An 18,897-nucleotide genomic window follows, 5' to 3' on the forward strand; every position below is an offset into this window, starting at 1 on the left:
GTTATTTTGATGTAGACAAAAGTATACTAGAAATAAAATAGCATACAAGCCTAAATTATTATTTCAGCTCTGCCAGTAATTGACTCTTGACATTAGTTATTTAATTTCACTAGGTCTCAGTTTCCTCATATATTTAAAAAAAAAAAGTGTTCAGTTTGAATAGCTGACAAAGTCCTTCCCAGATCTAACATTGTATCATACAATTATACAGAGTCCAGCAAACATATTTCTATGAAAATACAAGTTGAATGGAATAAAAAGTGAAATAGAAAATCTCCTAAATGTCTATTTTCTTCAATCTGTAGATAACAAATGTAATAGATAATAAATGTATTGCCCACTTTGCTATTGAAGAAAATACATTATTCATCCTTTACTACCCATTTGTACATAAGAAGGGCTGTTAGGTTGAACTATATGAAACAAACTGCCATTCCTGTAGCTCAAATGTGGGCAAATATTGGCAATTTCACATGGTTTAACCTAATGAATGTTGTGCTGAATTGAGATAATCAGGAATACTGCCACAGGAGGTGCCGATTTTAAAGTCCTTTATTTGAGACAGTGAATAAGGTATTGGAAATAAAATGGGAGAGGGGCTGGCCTGTTGAGGTTCAGACTCTGCTATGGTCTGAATGTTTGTGTTCCCCCTACCCCACCGCCACCTCCCAAATTCATCTGTTGAAATCCTAACCTTCAAGGGTGACAGTATTAGGAGGTGGGGCCTTTAGGGGTGATGAGATCATGAGGGCTATGAGATTAGTGTCCTTATCAAAAATGCCCAAGGAAGCTCAACTGCTCCTTCTGCCATGTAAAGACAGTGAAAAGATGTCATCTATGGGGAAGCGGGTCTTCACTAGACATGGACTCTGCTAGAGCTCTGACCTTGGACTTCTCAGCCTCAAGAAATAAATTTCTGTTGTTTATAAGCCACCCAGTTTGTGATATTTTGCTAAATCAGCCCAAATGAACTAAGACAGGTTGCTAACTATTGTCAAGTGTGGACCTCTGGAGCCAAGCTGCCTGAGTTCGAATCCTAGCTGTGTAAAGTTGAGCAACTTATTTAACATCTCTGCATTACAGTTTTCTCACCTATGAAATTGAAATAGTTATATAATACTACCTTATTAGTAGAGTAGTTTTAAGGACTGAAATACATGTGAAACACTTAGCACACTTCCTGACAGCAGATAAGTGCTCAGTAAATGTTAGTTATTAGCTACATTAGCTGCTGGATGGGCAACTCAGAAAAGTACACAGAAAAGGTATATGCAATGACCACCATCCTGAGAGATATAGTGGAAACATCTCTCCTTGCTACTTGGTAACCTGTATTACAAATTGATGCAGGAATATTGCTTATTAGCCAGTAGCTTTCAGAATTTTTAAAACTGAGACCCAAAGTCAGAAATACAATTTACACCATGATCTGCTATACACACACATAACTGAAAGAAAATTTCACAAAACAAATCTAATCCTTACTCTGTACTTTGCACTTTGATCAGCTCTTTTCTGTTCTCTTCTCTTTGTACTGCCTTCTAACCACTAAACTGATTTTATGACCTAGTGACGAGTCTCAGCCCAATAGGTCACATTTAGCTTTAAGTAAAAAGAAATGTATTTTGGTTCAATAGAGTTAGGAACAGGCTCACAAGGTAGTGTTCATGAATGAGAGACCACTGTTGAACTTTCCTCCAGCTCTAAAAGAGCCAGGTTTTTGTCTCTTGGTCCCCCTTTCCCAAAATCCATATCCCTGCCACACCAGCTGCAAGGAAAATATTAGTCATGTTTTAGCAAAATTCTAATGTGCATATACAAGCTAATCATTTCACCTTTATCCAGACTTTAATATAAACCCTTCCATCATCAGACGCAGGGTTGAAATGATAGCTTAAATATTTGTGGTTCTTCTACTGGATTTTCATTGTCCACTTATCATTGGGTTGAAAGTGCAATCAGCCAATGTAGCTTTTCCTGGCATTCTGTCTTGCAACATTTCTACCACACACCAACATGTAAGAGATATTTGTCAGCACACACTACATTTTTCATAGTAGCAATCTTACTTTTAGCTTATGAAGTTCTTCACTGTCTTGCTATTTGGGTAGTACCAAAAAGATACTTTCTTAAAGAACAAAGTGCAGATAGCAGTATGGTAATTTCATCAACAAATCATTATTATTTTGATAGCATGCTTCACCTTCAAGTTCTCCATGAAGATTATCTCCACCTTTCAAAAGGATCATTTCAAAAAATGTGTTAAAAGGAGCACACATACAAGGCATGATGTCAAGAGTGGGGCAGGAGTGGGAAGCCCACTGTGATTCCTGCCTTCAGAATGGAGAAGCAGGATTTTTAGACAAAATCACATTACCACATATCTTACTGTTCTTGGAATTGTCTCACAATATTTTTCTTTTCTTTTCTTTTCTTTTTTTTTTTTTTGAGACAGAAATTCTGTCACTCTGTCACCCACGCTACAGTGCGGTAGTATGATCACAGCCAACTGCAGCCTGGACTTCCCAGACTCAAGTGATCGTTCTGCCTCAGCCTTATAAAAGATGCCCAAGGGAGCTCCACTGCCCCTTCTGCCATGTAAGGACACAGTGAAAATATGTCATCTATGGGGAACCTTCACTAGACCTGGATGCTGCTGGATCTCTGATCTTGGGCTTCTCACCCCCAGAACTGTGAGAAATAAATTCCTGTTGTCTATAAGCCACCCAGTTTGTGACATTTTGTTAGAGCAGCCCAAATGAACTAAGATAGATTCCTAATAATTGTCAAGTGTGGGCCTTTGGAGCCAAGCTGCCTGAGTTCAAGTAGCTAGTACTACAGGTGTGTGCCACCATGCCTGGCTAATTTTTAAAATTTTTAAAAGAGACGAGGTCTTGCTATGTTGCCCAGGCTGGTCTCGAACTCTAGTGCTCAAGCTGTCCTCCTCTCTCAGCTTCCTGAAATGCTGGAATTACAGGCATGAGCCACTGCATCCCACCTGTCTCACAATATACTTTTTAATTTTATTTTTCCGTAAGTTATTGGGGTACAGGTGGTATCTGTTTACATGAGTAAGTTTTTTAGTGGAGATTTGAGAGAACCTGGTGCACCCATCACCTAAGCAGTATACACTGCACCATATTTGTTTTATTTTATCCCTTGCTCCCCCACTCTTCCACCAAAGTCCCCAAAGTCCATTGTATCATTCTTATGTCTTGCATACTCATAGCTTAGCTCCCACATATCAGTGAGAACATACGATGTTTGGTTTTCCATTCCTGAGTTACTTCACTTAGAATAATAGCCTGTAATCTTCTCTAAGTCATTGCAAATGCTGTTAATTCATTCCTTTTTATGGCTGAATAGTATTCCATCGTGTGTCTGTGTGTATATATGTGTACACACATATATATACATATACACATATATATATATACACACACACCAGAGTTTCTTTATTCACTCGTTGGTTAATGGAGATTTGGGCTGGTTCCACATTTTTACTATTTTGATTTCTGCTGCTATAAATATGCATGTGCAAGTATCTTTTTTGAATAACGACTTCTTTTCCTCTGGGTAGATACCCAGTACTGAGATTGATGGATCAAATGGTAGTTCTACTTTTAGTTCTTTAAGGAATCTCCACACTGTTTTACATAGTGGCTGCACTAGTGGTGGGAATGTAAACTGTCTCACAATATTCTTAATGTCCAAAGAAAACATTCAGATATTTTTAAACATCCTCAGTTCAGCAAAACATGTTCATTGTTTCAACTTCCAAAAATCATTAATGGTTTCCTTCTATGTGTGAAGCTCTTTTCTAGGCTCAGTGAGGAGTAAAGAAGAGCTCTAAAATATAATCCCAGAGCTGAAGGGGACTGAGAAAATAGCAACCAGTGGTTCTGAGCACCGAGTGTATATGCCAGGCATTAAGCATTTCTCATTTGAGTCACATTACAATTTTGAGAAGTAGGTGCTATTATTGTCTCATATGACAGATGAAAACCCTGAAACTTAGAGTTTAAGAGCCAAAGTAAATGAAAGAGCTACGATTCAAACTCAAGCAAGCTGAGTCCAGAGCTCACTCTTTCCTTCATTTTACAAAAATGTGATCAGAAACTAACGTATGAGTTTGCAGTTCAATGGGCCAAAGAGCCAGTGACAAATACTGCCCACAGCCAGCTGAATAGGCATTTTTTTCTCATTTGAGTATCCATGGATACACAGCAATCTCATACTATTTTCAGAAATACACAAAAAGTGTTCTGCACCAAAGACTTTTAGTGCTATGGAGAGCAATAAATGTGCCCCCTCCTTCTCACACACACACTAACATAGCACTTCTGCTCATTAATATGAGCTGCAGAATAGGTGGGTTTTACAGAGACAATAGCCTAATATACTTTCCAGGTTAGTATAAAAATGTGTTCTCATCCAGAGCTTGCTATGTTTATAATGTCATGTAGGCACCTTGAATATTTTTAGACATTATTACTTCACTTTATTATGTTCAAAATCAAAGAGACTGTCCAGTTTTTCTATTTCTATTTATAGTAGCTCTGCTAGAAAATGTTAAACTTCTTTCCCAGACATATAAATTTGGATTTTTCAAAGAATTCGTGTAGGAAAATACTTGCGCTCTTACTCATGCAATATGGAAGTATGCCTTGGTGGTGTTTTTTTTTTTTTGAAAGTCAGTATATTACATCAGGAGGCATTAATGTGTATAATACAATGGTCCTGACAGCCTGCTGGTCAATCAGCAGAAGTGGGCACTAGTGGGTACTTAAGGCAATCTACCGAGATTTTTGAGGATGAACTTCTGTTTTCCTGGTTCAAAAAGCACAGGTCTGTCACAGATGAGACACATCTCATGCTAATGAGCCATTAAAACCACAGGATCCACACTATTGCCCACTTCTGCAGCATTTTGCAGATCATGGTCTGGGATAACTTGGTTTAGAATTGTCCAAGGAGCCTGTAAAAATGCAGATTCCTGTGATTTTGCATGACATCTGAGGGCAGCTTTTGGAATTCATGTTTTAAACAAGCATCTCAAGGGACCATATTTTGAGAAATGGTGGTCTCAATATTAGCACTCTGAACTTTAAGAAAATTAGAAGTCACTGTGTCATCAGTGCATACCTTTTGAAAAATTACAAAAAATTTCATCAGTGTTTTCTAAAGCAATTTATGCAGAATAACAACCAGAAGAGATTATCTGTAATGAACAATTTCCATGGTCAAATAAGTTTGGGAAAGCTCCATCTAATATACTTCCTTTGAGAAATCCTTAATTTGCATATTAAACGCTCTGAGAAATACTGCAGGAAAGAAACCTACTTCCTAAAGAGATTTCACCATAGGAATTTGTTTTTGGAATGAAATTGACTAATTCTCTATGGAACTAGTATTCTCTAGGCCTCATTTGGGAAATTCTGATTGCAAGCCAATGGGAGAGTTTCTAAAGGAGATAAACAAGGTTTAGAGACCCAGGGTCCCAACTTTAATCCCCAATACTTAGGAATCTTTATAGAAAGGTGAAAAACTCCATAGCTTAATAATGACACCTCATATCTGTGTGACTTTTGTAATTTTGTAGGCCCTCTTTCACACCTTTTCACTTTAAAAATAAAATCCTAATAAAATCCTGACTAGATTCCTGTGAGCCATACAGATGAAGCTTATTATTATCTCTATATGAATAAATAAACAAACTCTTATTATAAGTGAATAAACAAACCCAGAGAGTTTGCCTAGGTAGGTCATGCATTTCTACATCTTGTGCATTATTCATCACATAATACATCCAAGCTTTAGATGACCTGGAAGCTCAGATTCCAGCAATACCTCAGCTGATGAGATTTTTGCTAAATTTACTAATAATGTATTATCTCTTTTATGGGAATAATGATTATACTCATTGGCCACTGGTAGAAAAAGCTGTGAATTACTTTTCCAAAAGTGTTGATGAATTGACTTAAACTCAGGTACCTTGGTGATATAGTTTGGATATTTGTCCTCACCTAAATCTCTTGTTAAATTGTAATCCCCAACAGTGGAGGTGGCGCCTGGTGGGAAGTGAACAGATTGTGGGGAGAATTTCTCAAGAATGGTTTAGCACCATTCCCTTGGTGCTGTTCTCATGATAGTGAGTGAGTTCTTGTGTGATCTGGTCATTAAAAGTGTATGGCACCTCCCTGCCACATTCCTCTTTCTTGCTCCCTCTTTCACCATATGAGGTGCCTGGTCCCCCTTTGCCTTCTGCTGTGATTGTGGGCTTCTTGAGGCCTCCCCAGAAGCTGCTGTCAGAGTTATGTTTCCTGCATAGTCTGCAGAACCATACACCACTTAAACCTCTTTTCTTTAAAAATTACCTAGTCTCTGGTATTTTTTTTATAGCAATGCAAGAATGGCCTATTACACCCTGCTTCATCTGTCCTGCACCCAGTGGGGTCCGGTGGCTTAGTTATTACAGATAGCCATGGCTGGGGGTGAATCTGTAACTGGGGAATTATTTTTATCTATGTAACTTTATTTGACCCTTTAAAGAAATGAATTCATAAAATTGTTCCTACACTATGCCTTGATCCTATTAGTTAACATATTCCACTAATATAATCCTTTAGCTAATACAATCTATGACCTTTTAGAGTTGTTATCCTAGTACTTTGGTCTTACTTTAAAGATTTTTTATGACATTTTTTCCCTACACTTTTCCACATCCTGACTTCTCTAAAGCTCATTCTAACTTATTTTAGTCCCAAGACTCATGGACTTTCCTTCACTAGCATGGCTGCCACAAAAATATTTAGATTAATATCTAAATTATAAAACTAAATGTTTAAATACTTCTGTAACAAACTATTTTAAATAGTGAGCACACATCTGAGTGTACCTCGGAAAGCTTTTTGTCTCTTCAACATCCTTGATAATGTGGCTAAATGTCACATTCCTACATTTAATGTATCTTCCCCTGTCCTGTCTCACCCATCACCTGCCGTTCAATTCTGATGTTTGTGTCAAATTTGAGTTATGACTATAGGTAGGTGTTACTTTCAGGAAGTATTTAACATATATAATAGAACAAATTTCCCCTAAGTTTTAGTGTCTATGCTTTTTTCAACGTCAAAAAATTTACTAAGTTGTACGTAACAACTCCTTTTCGTCTAGGTTAAACTGAGACTTATTTTCTTAGGCTTTTAACCACAAAAATATAGCCCTCTCTAGAAACACTTCATTCCCAACCCTAACTTTGTAATCGGTTTTGTTATAACTGATCCAGAGAAAATAAAAATGCCTCATGTTTGAAGTCTACGCTATTCAAGGGTAAACTATGTCTCACTTTGAGCCATTTTATATGTTCATTATATCTAGAAAAACAATTTGAATAATAAAAGTGCCAAATGTTAACTCAAGCTATAAACATACAATGGCATATTTACATCATACATCAAACTTTTCTAGATTTCTTTTCTTAATGCTTATCCTGCACTAAAATCCTTAACTCATTTGTTTCTTGATTTATGGGATAGATTAATTATTTTTGATTAATCAAAATTAGAACCTTTAATTGGACTCTAGTTGAGTTTGGTTGCATTAAATGAATCTACTGGTGATCAAAAATATATTTTTAAAGGGAGTTTAGGGTAATATATCAACAAATGAAGAGCTATAAACATGATTAATATACACATTAGACTTTCCTTATCACATTTTGCTGGCAGTTTTTATCCGGTCACAGCTGAAATTCCATTGAGTTCTTTCTCCTTTTGTATAAAATACAGATTATGTGGAGACAGCAGTCTGAGCAACTGGAGTTTCATCTTGTCTGCCCATTAATTATTAATGCTGTTTCAGTACATCTTATCTATCACTGCTGAGAGATGAAGGGCTGTATTTTTATAGTCATTTTCTAGTAAGAAAACAGGCTGGATGGTGACTTTGCACTTGGCAATAGGGAAAGGATCAAAAGTACTTCCATTTTTATGAAAACATTAAAAAAGACTGTTCTAACTCACTAATTTTACTCTTTCAATGAAGCGTGGTGTGATTTTTGATGAGTAGACCAAAGCTGAGGAAAGCACATATCTCTTTTTACATCTTTTTCAAAATACCATGATCTCAAAGGATTCAATCAGGGTCACTCTGAATATTGGAGACTATACATGGCACAGGTTGTATTGATACATCCATATGAGTAGAGTTTAGCTTATCTCTCAGTTGCTTGATAATGGATTTAATCTTCCTGTCAGGGTACAATGTTATGATTTAGAGCCTGGGCTATAATGGAAGGCACACCAGACAGGTGACCTTGTGCAAGGGACTTGCTGTGCTAATTGTCAATTCACTCATCTATAGAATGCATGAGGATACTTATTTCATAGGGTGGTAAAAAGGTTAAATAAAACATAGCATTTAAACAGGGTCCAAACAATGATAGTAAGCCCTGACATTTGGGTCCTTTTGTCTGTTTTGTTTACTAAAATCAGTAAAATGTACTACCTTAATTTTCAACAGGAAATAAAATAAAAACAGAAGAAGTTGATTCAAAGAGTGTTTCAACAATTTACACTTAATTTAAGCTGGGGGCTTAGAGGGTGTGAAGTGGACAATAAGTTACATTTTAAACTAGAGTTTTCATCTATTCTAATGAATAATAGAGAAGCAAATCTGACTTATTAAGTAGATAGGATTTGGTATATCAAGACATTTTTCTGTGATTACTCGAGGACCTTAAGTAGATGGCCTTAAATTTTTTCCCTTGTTAATTTATCCTTTATTAAATGTATTGAGGAAACACTTATTAATGAATGTGTGGAAAATCTCAGAGCACAGAGCACACACACACACACTGGATTTCTCTGAACATTTACATTTACAATAACAATATTTTCTCAATTACAGTAAGTGTGGCAGAGACCGCTAATTGCCCCCAGGATCCATTTGTCTCTTCATCTCTTTAGTTAGAGAAAATCTACCCTCAAAATTAAGTGAGGCTCATGGCCACCCAGCCTTTCCAGGCCCTTTTTATAGCCATATGTGACCAGGTGACTCACTTCTTGCCATTTAAATGGGAACACAAGTGGTGTACATAACTTCTGGTTGTGTCCTTGGAAAGAAAGCTGCTTGCCTCCATTTCTTTTCTCCCTTCCCACAGGCTGGATTTAGGATAGTGACCCTACTTCAACCATATAAACAAAGTTATAATCCGAGGAATTTGCAAACAGAAGGAGCAACACAGAAGGAACGTAGGTCCTTGGATGACACTGAAGACAAGAGGCATTCACCTGCCTACTCCATGGACTGTAATGTGGAAAAAAAAAAAAAAAAAGTCCTACTCCATGGACTATAGTTTTTGAGCCATTCCATTTATGTTTTTGTCTTTATTTTGTTTGCAGCAACTTACCTGAATCCTAATTAACACAGGTAATCGCATCCAACCTAGGGGAAGGGCCCTTGCTGTGAACGACTAATCAATATTTATAGCTTCAAAGACTTGACCTGCTTTAAGGTGCAAATAGCTCTGGTCAATCTTGGTGACCTGCAACAGAAGGCAGTTAATGAGATAAACAAAAGATAATTTTCAAAGAAAATTTTCTTTAGGAGGAAAACGTTATAGCATTATTTATCCTTTATCTTTTATTGGTAGGGGAACAAATAAATGAAGGAAGAAAAACTGAGAGCTGTACAAATAAAAACTGCTTGCCGATGCTGTCCTGGCTTTTGTGGTAAGAATGTCTTTTAGAGACACTGGGACCAAAAGCAATACTAAAAAATCTAATATGTGTGCAATTCTTTGATATCAAAAATCACTGAATGGTTCTTTTCTAAATTTCTAACTCCCTATTTTGCAGACATCATTTGCCAGCCAGTAGAAACACAGTATTAGTCCACATAGTAGTATTAAAAAAACTTCAAGCTAGGATAAGAACTATGTGTCTTTGAGCTGTCTACACTGAGCCTGGTATGTGACGTGTTATGATAATAATGGTAATGCTAATAGTAGTAATGATATTATAGGAATAACAAAGGAGTCCTTTCATCTCGAAAGCATAGGTCTAACTTACTCTCTGTATCTCAAAAGCTTAACATCATTTTTCTAGTCAGGTAATAGATTGGTTTCGCACCAAGGTAATGGTTCCTCTTAGTTCCCTCTATAATGTGCAGTTGGGAGACACTTGACTCTTCCCCCAGCTGGGAGGATCATGTGAAACTAACTGGCCTGCATTTAGTTTTAGCAGAGAAAAAAAATCTAAATGATGGAACTAATCATTCAAACTGTAAAAAGTACATATGCAGAATTACTAGTGTTTACTTGATTTTCCTGCCAACCATCATTATGATACCTCATAAGAAGTTAAGAAAAGGAATATCATTTGTACTTAGATCATTGGATTCACACTAATGCTTAGTTACCAATTAATGACTTTGTGAAAAATATTCCCAAAAGACAGTATACTTTTCCTATGTAACACCACTGAACAAATCACAGCCATATGTGTCCTTTGGTGTATCTGTGGCCTGAGAATTATTTAAGGGCCGAATTTATATCCTATTCTTTAACTACCAAGTGATCTTCCTTCCCTGATTAAACAGATACTCTGAGCAACAACTCACAAATGATGTTCTTAAATGACACTAAAAGTCTCAGGCAAGATCTGATTGAACTGTTGCTGAATCCTTGCTTACAGAGTTTTTTCTTTATAACATCTGAATTAGTTTCATGGCTGAAACTATAATTGGCCTCTCAGATGTGGTAGTGAGAGATCTGGCTCAGTGACAGAAAGACCAAATTCAGTAAATGAGGGAAAATAACAACCTAGAGAATAATGACTGAAAGAAGAACATTAATACTAAATAATGAAGAAGAATGTAAACAGATAAGAGACTTAGAAAGCCCCAGATCTTTAAAAGGCTGAAAGAGGGAGGGCAAAGATAAAAAATGATAAGACCTGTCAAGAAGAACAAAGTCAATGTGTGTACATTATTCAGTTTAAGGAATTAGAGTCACAAGGTCAAGTGTGGGTAACAGTAAATATGAATGATGAGGAATAAAATAAGTAAAAAGCAAGCTAGTTTCATAAATCAATTCCACAGCAACTTAGCTGGGGGGAGGTGAAAGGAAAATGGAGGATAACCCATTGGAGCCTGTTGAAATGTCAAGATCTATTACCAATTACTAAATATCAATGTGTTCATGCAAAATCCCAGTGTTCAGGGTCATAAAACAGTGCATTCCATGGACCAGTGGGGATTATCTAATTTGCACTTTGAAGTGCACTTAAACAAAACAAGGGAAAACATGGGCATTTGTAGCAAGAGGAAAACATACATTAGAAGGCAAGTAGAATGGAAGAATGTATAAGCCCCCATCTCAGCCTATTATCCCAGGATGGTCTCTGAGCCCACCTTGGAGGGGACCCCATTTCTGCTGCTTTGGCTGTACAATGCCAAGGAAGAAGCTGCTATAAAAGAAAAGCAAAGGGGGAGGTCTGGAATGAAGATTTGGGCAAGAGTCCATACACCAAGGTTAAGGGCCAGAACTCCTGCTCTTTGCGCTCTCCCACTGGGAGCTGTACAGGCAGGAGAAACAGGGATGGGCCCCTTGGGGAAGAAGGGGACACTAGAGTTGGCCACTAACAACAGATTAAAGCCCAATGTAAACAGTGTGCTGGACACATGTGGGTTGTAGAGAGAGTGGTGATGAATAAGCCTGTATCCAGGCAAGGACTTCAAACAGGAGGAGGCTGAGCGATGATGAAAATGATTCACTGCCCTCAGAAATGACTCATGAGAGGAACAGAATGTGAAGAAAACAAAGAAGAAGTGTCCACATTTATCAAAGCACTTGACAAAGGATGGGGGATGCACAATTAGGGAGAGCAAATCATTGGAACAGAGTAAAGACAAGGAGAGAGGCCATAGGCAGTCTGAAAAGAAGAAATCCAGGGATACAAGGACAGCAGTACAACAGAGTGGATTAATCCACTCTCACTGAATTGTGGTCAACACAAATTAATCTTGCAGTCCAGTTGATTTAACACTGAACTGGACTGTAAGGTTCAGGGAATGCTGATTCTGTTTGACTAGCATTGACCTCTACCTATTTTGTGAACATCTCCACTCTCATGCTCTTTTTCCCTTTAGGTAGGGCTGATCTCCCGCAGGTATGCTCTGATAGAGCCTAACCAAGTATATGCCAATGCCATACCTGACTGGGTAGTGTTTATATAATACTCATTGCTACATACTTTGATTATCATTTCTGCCTTCAAGTATTCAGATAACATTTTGAACCCATTTGAACTAAACCTTTTTAAATGACCTAATTGATACCTGTGTTTTGGACTAACTATTCTAATTTGTTATCTTTTTTTTATCTCTCTCTTTCTCTCTCTCTCTCTTTTTTTGGTATTGCCCAATCTTTCTAAATCACTCCTTGTACTATGTCTTCCATGTCTCTGAGTGACTAGAGAGAGCAGAGCTTGTAACTGAACATGAAACATGAATAAGGGGGAAAAATCCAAAACAGACATTGGTTGTGTTGTTACTGAGGCTTCAGGATGGGTTTGTTACTGCACTGCATAACCTAGCATACACTGATGGATACATTCTCTTTAAGCTAACGTTGTATAATGGGTATTATAAGTCTGGACCTACAGCCTTCAGTTTTATTCACAAAGAACTATCCATAGAATTAGCACCATATATGATTCTGTATGCATATTATAGATAAACCCTAGACCAGATAGCAGATTTTCCCCAGTTGTGCATTTAATAATTAAATGAATGTTTGTGGACTAAATGAATAAATGAATGAAAATGACAATAAAATGGTACCAGGAATCTCTGAAATCTAGCAAAATTATTTATAGAATTCTCCCAGCATTTTATAATTGGAAGGGACTCTAAACACAGCTAGTCCAGTCTCCCACAACATCCCTTCCATGGGTGAGTCCAACCTCCCTAAATATTTCTAGTATCAAGGAGCTCACCACCTTATAGGATAGCCTTGTTTTGCATATGGTGAGTTCTGACCTTAACACGCATCTGCTTTATTTAACTCCTGCAATCTGTCTCCACTTAAATGGAATCCTCAGACAGAATTAATGAACATTTTGTGTTGAGTTTTATACTCAACCGTGTCGCCAGTTTCCTTTCTCTATTGACCTAGGGTCCCACACTGAGGCATGATTGGTCTCTCTCAGCACTATGGTTCCCCATTAGAACTTCCACTTCTCACCTTCTCCAGCCTTTAGTCAAATACACATTTCTGGAGTTATATTTGAAATGACTGTAATAAGCAATCTGAACACTTTAACATAGGCTTCTTGGGGAAATGTCTAACCCAGGGAAGTTTTTCCTGATATGGACCTACATACCTTAACAGGTAAGAGAGAAAGATATTCGGGGCCAGATAGACCCTGTTTGGAGCTCTAATCTTACTATGCAGACAGCTCTGTGTTGTATATTCGTATAGAGTTTGTTTCCTTTGTCTTACTTTGTCCTGACCTTTCACTAGGTGGAAGATAAGAGCATTTTACTCCCTTGCTTAGCTCCAAATTCTCAGGCATTTATATTTTGAACATATTTAAATTTCTATCTAGAGCTTTTAAGACTCCCTATTAAATATTAAGACCATAAAACAGAAAATGAGTTTTCTTAATTTTGAGAATTGCACAACTGGTACATCTTAAAACAGTGTATGCACGCATGCCCACGTGTGTGATGGGGGTTGTGTGTCTTCTGTGAGGAACAGTTGTAATGGAGGTTCAGTGGGAAGAGTCTGAGTATTGGAGTCACAAGGCCCAAGGTTTGAACCGTAGCATATGAACCTTTGAGGAAGTCACTACTTTGAGTTTCGATTTCCTCATCTGTACAGTGGGTCTAATGATATCACATTCTAGGATGGTTTTGAAACTCAAATACTCCTGGCACAAGAGGGGCACAAAGTCAATATTTATTTCCTTTTTCTAGCCAAGAGGAACCTTTGTGGGAAAGCTTTCTAATTGTAAATCACTAATTTTCTTTAAGAATAGATCTTCATTGTTCAATTAAGCTGACAAGAAGAGTAAACACATACTTTGCCTGAGATAAGTATGTAATACATATGTAGATCTGGAAAGGGCTTTCTGTCAAAAACCATCTTAAATTAGCATGGTTAAGCCCTTGTGTTGTTAACAAGTAGAATGGCAACCATGCCCGTTCCATGCACTTTGCCACTACACTGCCCTGGTTTGACTCACAAGCATGAGTCAACTTTGACTTAGGAGTCTGATTGACTTCTGGAGATAGGTCAGATTCATTTCAGCATCACCCTTGAGACACTTTGCAGCCAACTGAGTTCATTCCATGTGACTCTGAAAACCACTGAAGTCACTGCAGCAGCTGGGATCATCCTTTACCAAGAGATCTGTATTCCAAAGGGCAGTTGTGGATTATCAGGCTGGTTCTATTGTAGACTTATTCCCTTTCCACCTACCTTTACTTATGCTGTTTATCTTACCTCTAAAATACACTTTCATCTTGACTTAACAGGAACAACTTTTTAAAAGCCTGTCTGAGATTTCTTTACCTCATGATAGACGTGGCCATCTTCAAAATTACTCTTCTAGCCTGCAGATCTGTCTGCAGAAATTGGGTTGGGTTTGTGAGTTGATGTTCCATTTATTTGTGTCACTTCCTATTTTTTATTAGTCTTGTTTTCTTAAATACTGTACATTGGATCATCCAGGAGGTAAAGGACCATTTATTTGCTGCTTCTATAAGTTTCCTTGATGTTGAACACTATATATACACACATATACATATATATAATGCATATATGTAGTACATACACATATATATATGCAACATACAATATAAACAATAAGATTAATTTGCTGACTGATTTTTATGGAATTATTTGCCAATTTCTTGTCTTCATTTAAAATTCTACCCAGGATTCCTTCATTTGTTCAATAATTAGTTAATTCATCCGTTTGTTTATTCAATAAATAATTGTTATGCCCATTTAGTTCTGAGCAGTGATATATGCCCTTGGGGCAACATAAAGTGATTGCTATAAATTCTTACCTCAAGAGGATACAGTCTTGTTGGGAGAAATGAACAATTGTGATAAGTAATATAAGAACCATGGTGGCATAAAGGGGTTAGTCATTAATGTTTAAAAAGGTCAGAGAAAAAGTCATAAAGAAGGTAGCACTAAGAAAGGGTCCTCATTTATGAATGTAAATTTTTCATACAAGCAATATCAGGGGGTTGCATTTCAGGCAGGGAGAACAAAATATGCAGTAGTAAAGTGTGTTCAACCATGGAGCACAGGAGGCAAGTAACAGTGGTGGGAAATAAGATTAGTGAGGTAGGCGGGCCAGAACCATGAAGAATCCTGGAAGCCACATAAAGCAGCTGGGACTGATTGTTTTGAACAGAAGCACGTTATCAATGGCTTGAGTAAGAGAGACAGGACTTGCTTTCCTCTTACTGGGTCACCTTTTGTTCACTTGCATCGTCAGCTGAATTAAACTTGTTGTTCTAATATTAAGTTTGACACTTGTGCACTGGCTGGGCAATGTACATGTTTTTTTTTTTTTTTTTTTTTTTTCCCCAGAGGAAAACTGTCTAATAGCTGGCCTGATGATAGCCTTTCAGGGAAACAGTCAGCATTGGAATAGGAAATTCTGTTTTACATGTTCATTGTTTAAGTCCCTCCACTAGACCCACAAGCTGCAAGAGAGAAAGATCTTGTCTCTTTTGTTTACCCTTGTATCCCAGCATCTAGATCAGTGCTGGCTCACAAAAGAAACTAGTATTTGTTGAGTAAATGAATGAATAATAACAGATTATTAAAAAAGAGATAAAGACTGATAGAACTGCAGGGAGAAATAGATGATTCTACTGTTATAGTTGGAGACTTTAACACCCTCCATTAAAAATGAACAGATCCAGCAGGCAGAAAATCAGTAAGACATAGTTGAACTCAATGGCACCACCAATCAACAAGATATAATTGACAGCCATAGGCTACTTCATCCAACAAAAGCAGATTACATATTCTTCTCAGGCTCATGTGGAACATTCTCCAAGACAGACCACATCCTAAGCTATAAAATACACCTTAACAAATTTAAAAGAATAGAAGTCATACAATGTCAGCTCTCAGACTACAACGGAATTACACTAGAAACCCATAACAGGAAGTAAATTAATGAGTTTAGGAGTAGACCTGAGTCAAGATCAGATCATTTTGCAGAAGTACCTTTTTTTATCAAGCAAGAATTTGGGGTTGTTTGCTGGAAATATCTTTGAATTACAGTTTATCTTGAACAGGTAGCAAATCTGGTTTTGGTACCTTTTCAACACCCTGTTTAATTGCCAAATATAGGGTAGTTGGCAATTTCTCATCTGTCTATAGGCCCTGTCTATGGGGAGTAAAAGAAGTCCCCAAGGAAGTTGACCGTGGTATCTACTTCAACTGTATTTCTTCTTTCCACATCTCCACTGATGGCCAAACTGGTGCTATGAGAGCAATTAAACTTAAGCGGCTGTTTCTGCCTCATTTTTCCCTGACAGAAATATTTTTTCTTTTGTTATTTATTCTTTTGTCCAAATGAACATTTTTAATTTCTTCAGATAATGCAAATAAAGTCACTAGGTCCAAAATTATAAGCCACAGAGGTTTCTCTCAACATAACTACTTTTAGAAGTACTTAAGTAGACTTGATTTCAAAAATTGTAAAGATTGTCAAAAATATTTGAGTCAGATTGTAGTTAGAACTGCTAAACTGCTAATTGAACAGCTCGTCAGGAGTGAGAAGTGGGGGAAACAGAATGAATCCAACTAATAGAACTCTTCATTGCCAGATGTCCCTTATGTGACATGGAATAACTTTGAGTTACAAGAAGAGAATCTCGTGAGCCTGGCTGTGGTTGTCCAAAACTTACCTGAATTATTATTCGTTTTGCTTCTTCCTCAGTCTGTCCCATATCCTATCCCACCCCCAGATGCTTGACTTTTCTGACCTCACTCTTCCCTCCCCTGTCTTTGTTTTTTATCTTTTCCCATTGTTGATTAACCTCAACTTCTTAAACATTGTTTATGCCAATTTGGTCCCCAAATATCTATTTAGTCACCCAATGAATATTTACCAATCCAGATTAGTCATTTTTTAAATTTGTCTACAAATTCTGTTCAATATCTGGTATAGTGGCACTCTATAAACCTGAAAACAAACAAATTAAACACATAAAACCCCACAAATGCTTTGTATTATTGATTATAAAATTGATATAAATTGATTATATCTGCTGGGCTTTTGACTAGTCTTATAGAGGTGCTGACAGAGGGCCTGGCAGGAACGAGGGAAAAAGGTAATAATCAAAGTCAGCCACATCATCTGAGAGTCCCTGATAGACTGCTCTTTGTTAATCTGGAAGGCAATTAATCTGGATTCCCCATTCTCTTTTCTCTCTGAACCATTTGACTCACCTTACTTTATACACATATTTTAATTCTAAGATTACTTTGTCAAAAGATAGGTACCCATGACTTCCTATTTGATTACTAATCTCTTCTTAGTAATCTTGACGTTAATAAAGACACTCTGAAGATTTTGGAACACTTTCTAGAATACTCTTAGCTTATCTTAATATAAAGCAACCTGTAAAATTGCCAATATATACACCTTGATTTGCCATTTCAAAAGTGAGCAAATGTTTTGCTTCACCACCTGTTGCTGTCAATCAAAGTCACAGTTTTGAAAGAAGCATGATTGGCGTAAAAATGCAGCCCATGACAAGATTTTATCTTTAGAACAAGTTTATCTTTACCCTTCTGCAAGAATTTACAACTGTGTGTTTTTTAGTACCTTATTATAATCAATTAAAGCAACCATTAAATAAAATTTTTCTTTCCATGCCATTATTCTTCCACATTATGGAAAATATGGAGTTTACAAAGAAGAAGAAAGGAGAGTAGGGGAAGGATGAAAAGGAGAAGAAGAGCATGATATGAATTTTTGATAATCCTACCACCTAGGAAACAATTGTTAACATTTGACTCATTACATTTCCAACATTTCCTTTACACATTTTCCCAAGCTCTGCCTCCTCATTAAATCAGATGTTCACTTTCCTGAGTGTCTTTGCATATGGTTTTGTCTTATATTTTTCAGAAGTCCTGAGCTTATGTGATGTAGCTCCTCACTTCTTTCTACCCTGAACAGCTATGTATTAATGCAGTGTTTTCATATGCATCACTGCTCAAAGCCCTATAGCAGACTGACCTTCCACCTGTGGCGACAGTCCCATCCCTTGTGCTAGCTTTCCTACCCTTTATCACCAGAGAAAGTGAGTGACAGCACCCTCTTTTTGCATCTTCTACCCCTAAATACTCTAATTTCTCTCTGTATAAAAGCACATCCTCATCCTTAAAACCAAAAACACAAAAACAAAACAAGAAGAAGTACCCTTCAAGCTCATCTTTCAAGTGGCTAATACTTTTAGGTCTTTCCACCACCCCTGCTTCCATACTTCTCAATTACTTCTAGTAATTAGCTTCTACCATCACTCCTCTATGACAAGTATGTGTTCAAAAGATTCCAGTGATCTTTTCTCAATATCTTTTTCCTCCCACATAAGCACCTTTTCAATGCTTTTTCTGCCTTGGGCTTCAAGGTGCCTGTATTCTCTTGACTCTTCAAATTATTTGAACTTTCCTTTTGTTGTCATTTTAGGATTCCTCCACTTATTCCTGCTCTCTGGTTGAATTTGTTTCCAAAAGTATTGCATCTGCTTTATTCTGTCTCTAAAACTTTTTTTTTTTTTTTGGTGAATTATATTCAATTACAATTCTTCTTTTCTCAGAAAGCAATGACGTCTCAAGTCTATTTCTCC

General features: G+C 37.1%; 1 protein-coding gene across 1 annotated transcript in view; it reads right to left on the bottom strand.

The window, feature by feature from the left end:
• CEP162 (centrosomal protein 162) overlaps positions 1-18,897 on the bottom strand; it is a 457,088-nt gene that overhangs the window by 392,422 nt on the left and 45,769 nt on the right. The window lies entirely within an intron of this gene.

The sequence above is a fragment of the Macaca thibetana genome, chromosome 4, assembly GCF_024542745.1.
Source record: "Macaca thibetana thibetana isolate TM-01 chromosome 4, ASM2454274v1, whole genome shotgun sequence".
NCBI classification, from domain to species: Eukaryota; Metazoa; Chordata; class Mammalia; order Primates; family Cercopithecidae; genus Macaca; species Macaca thibetana.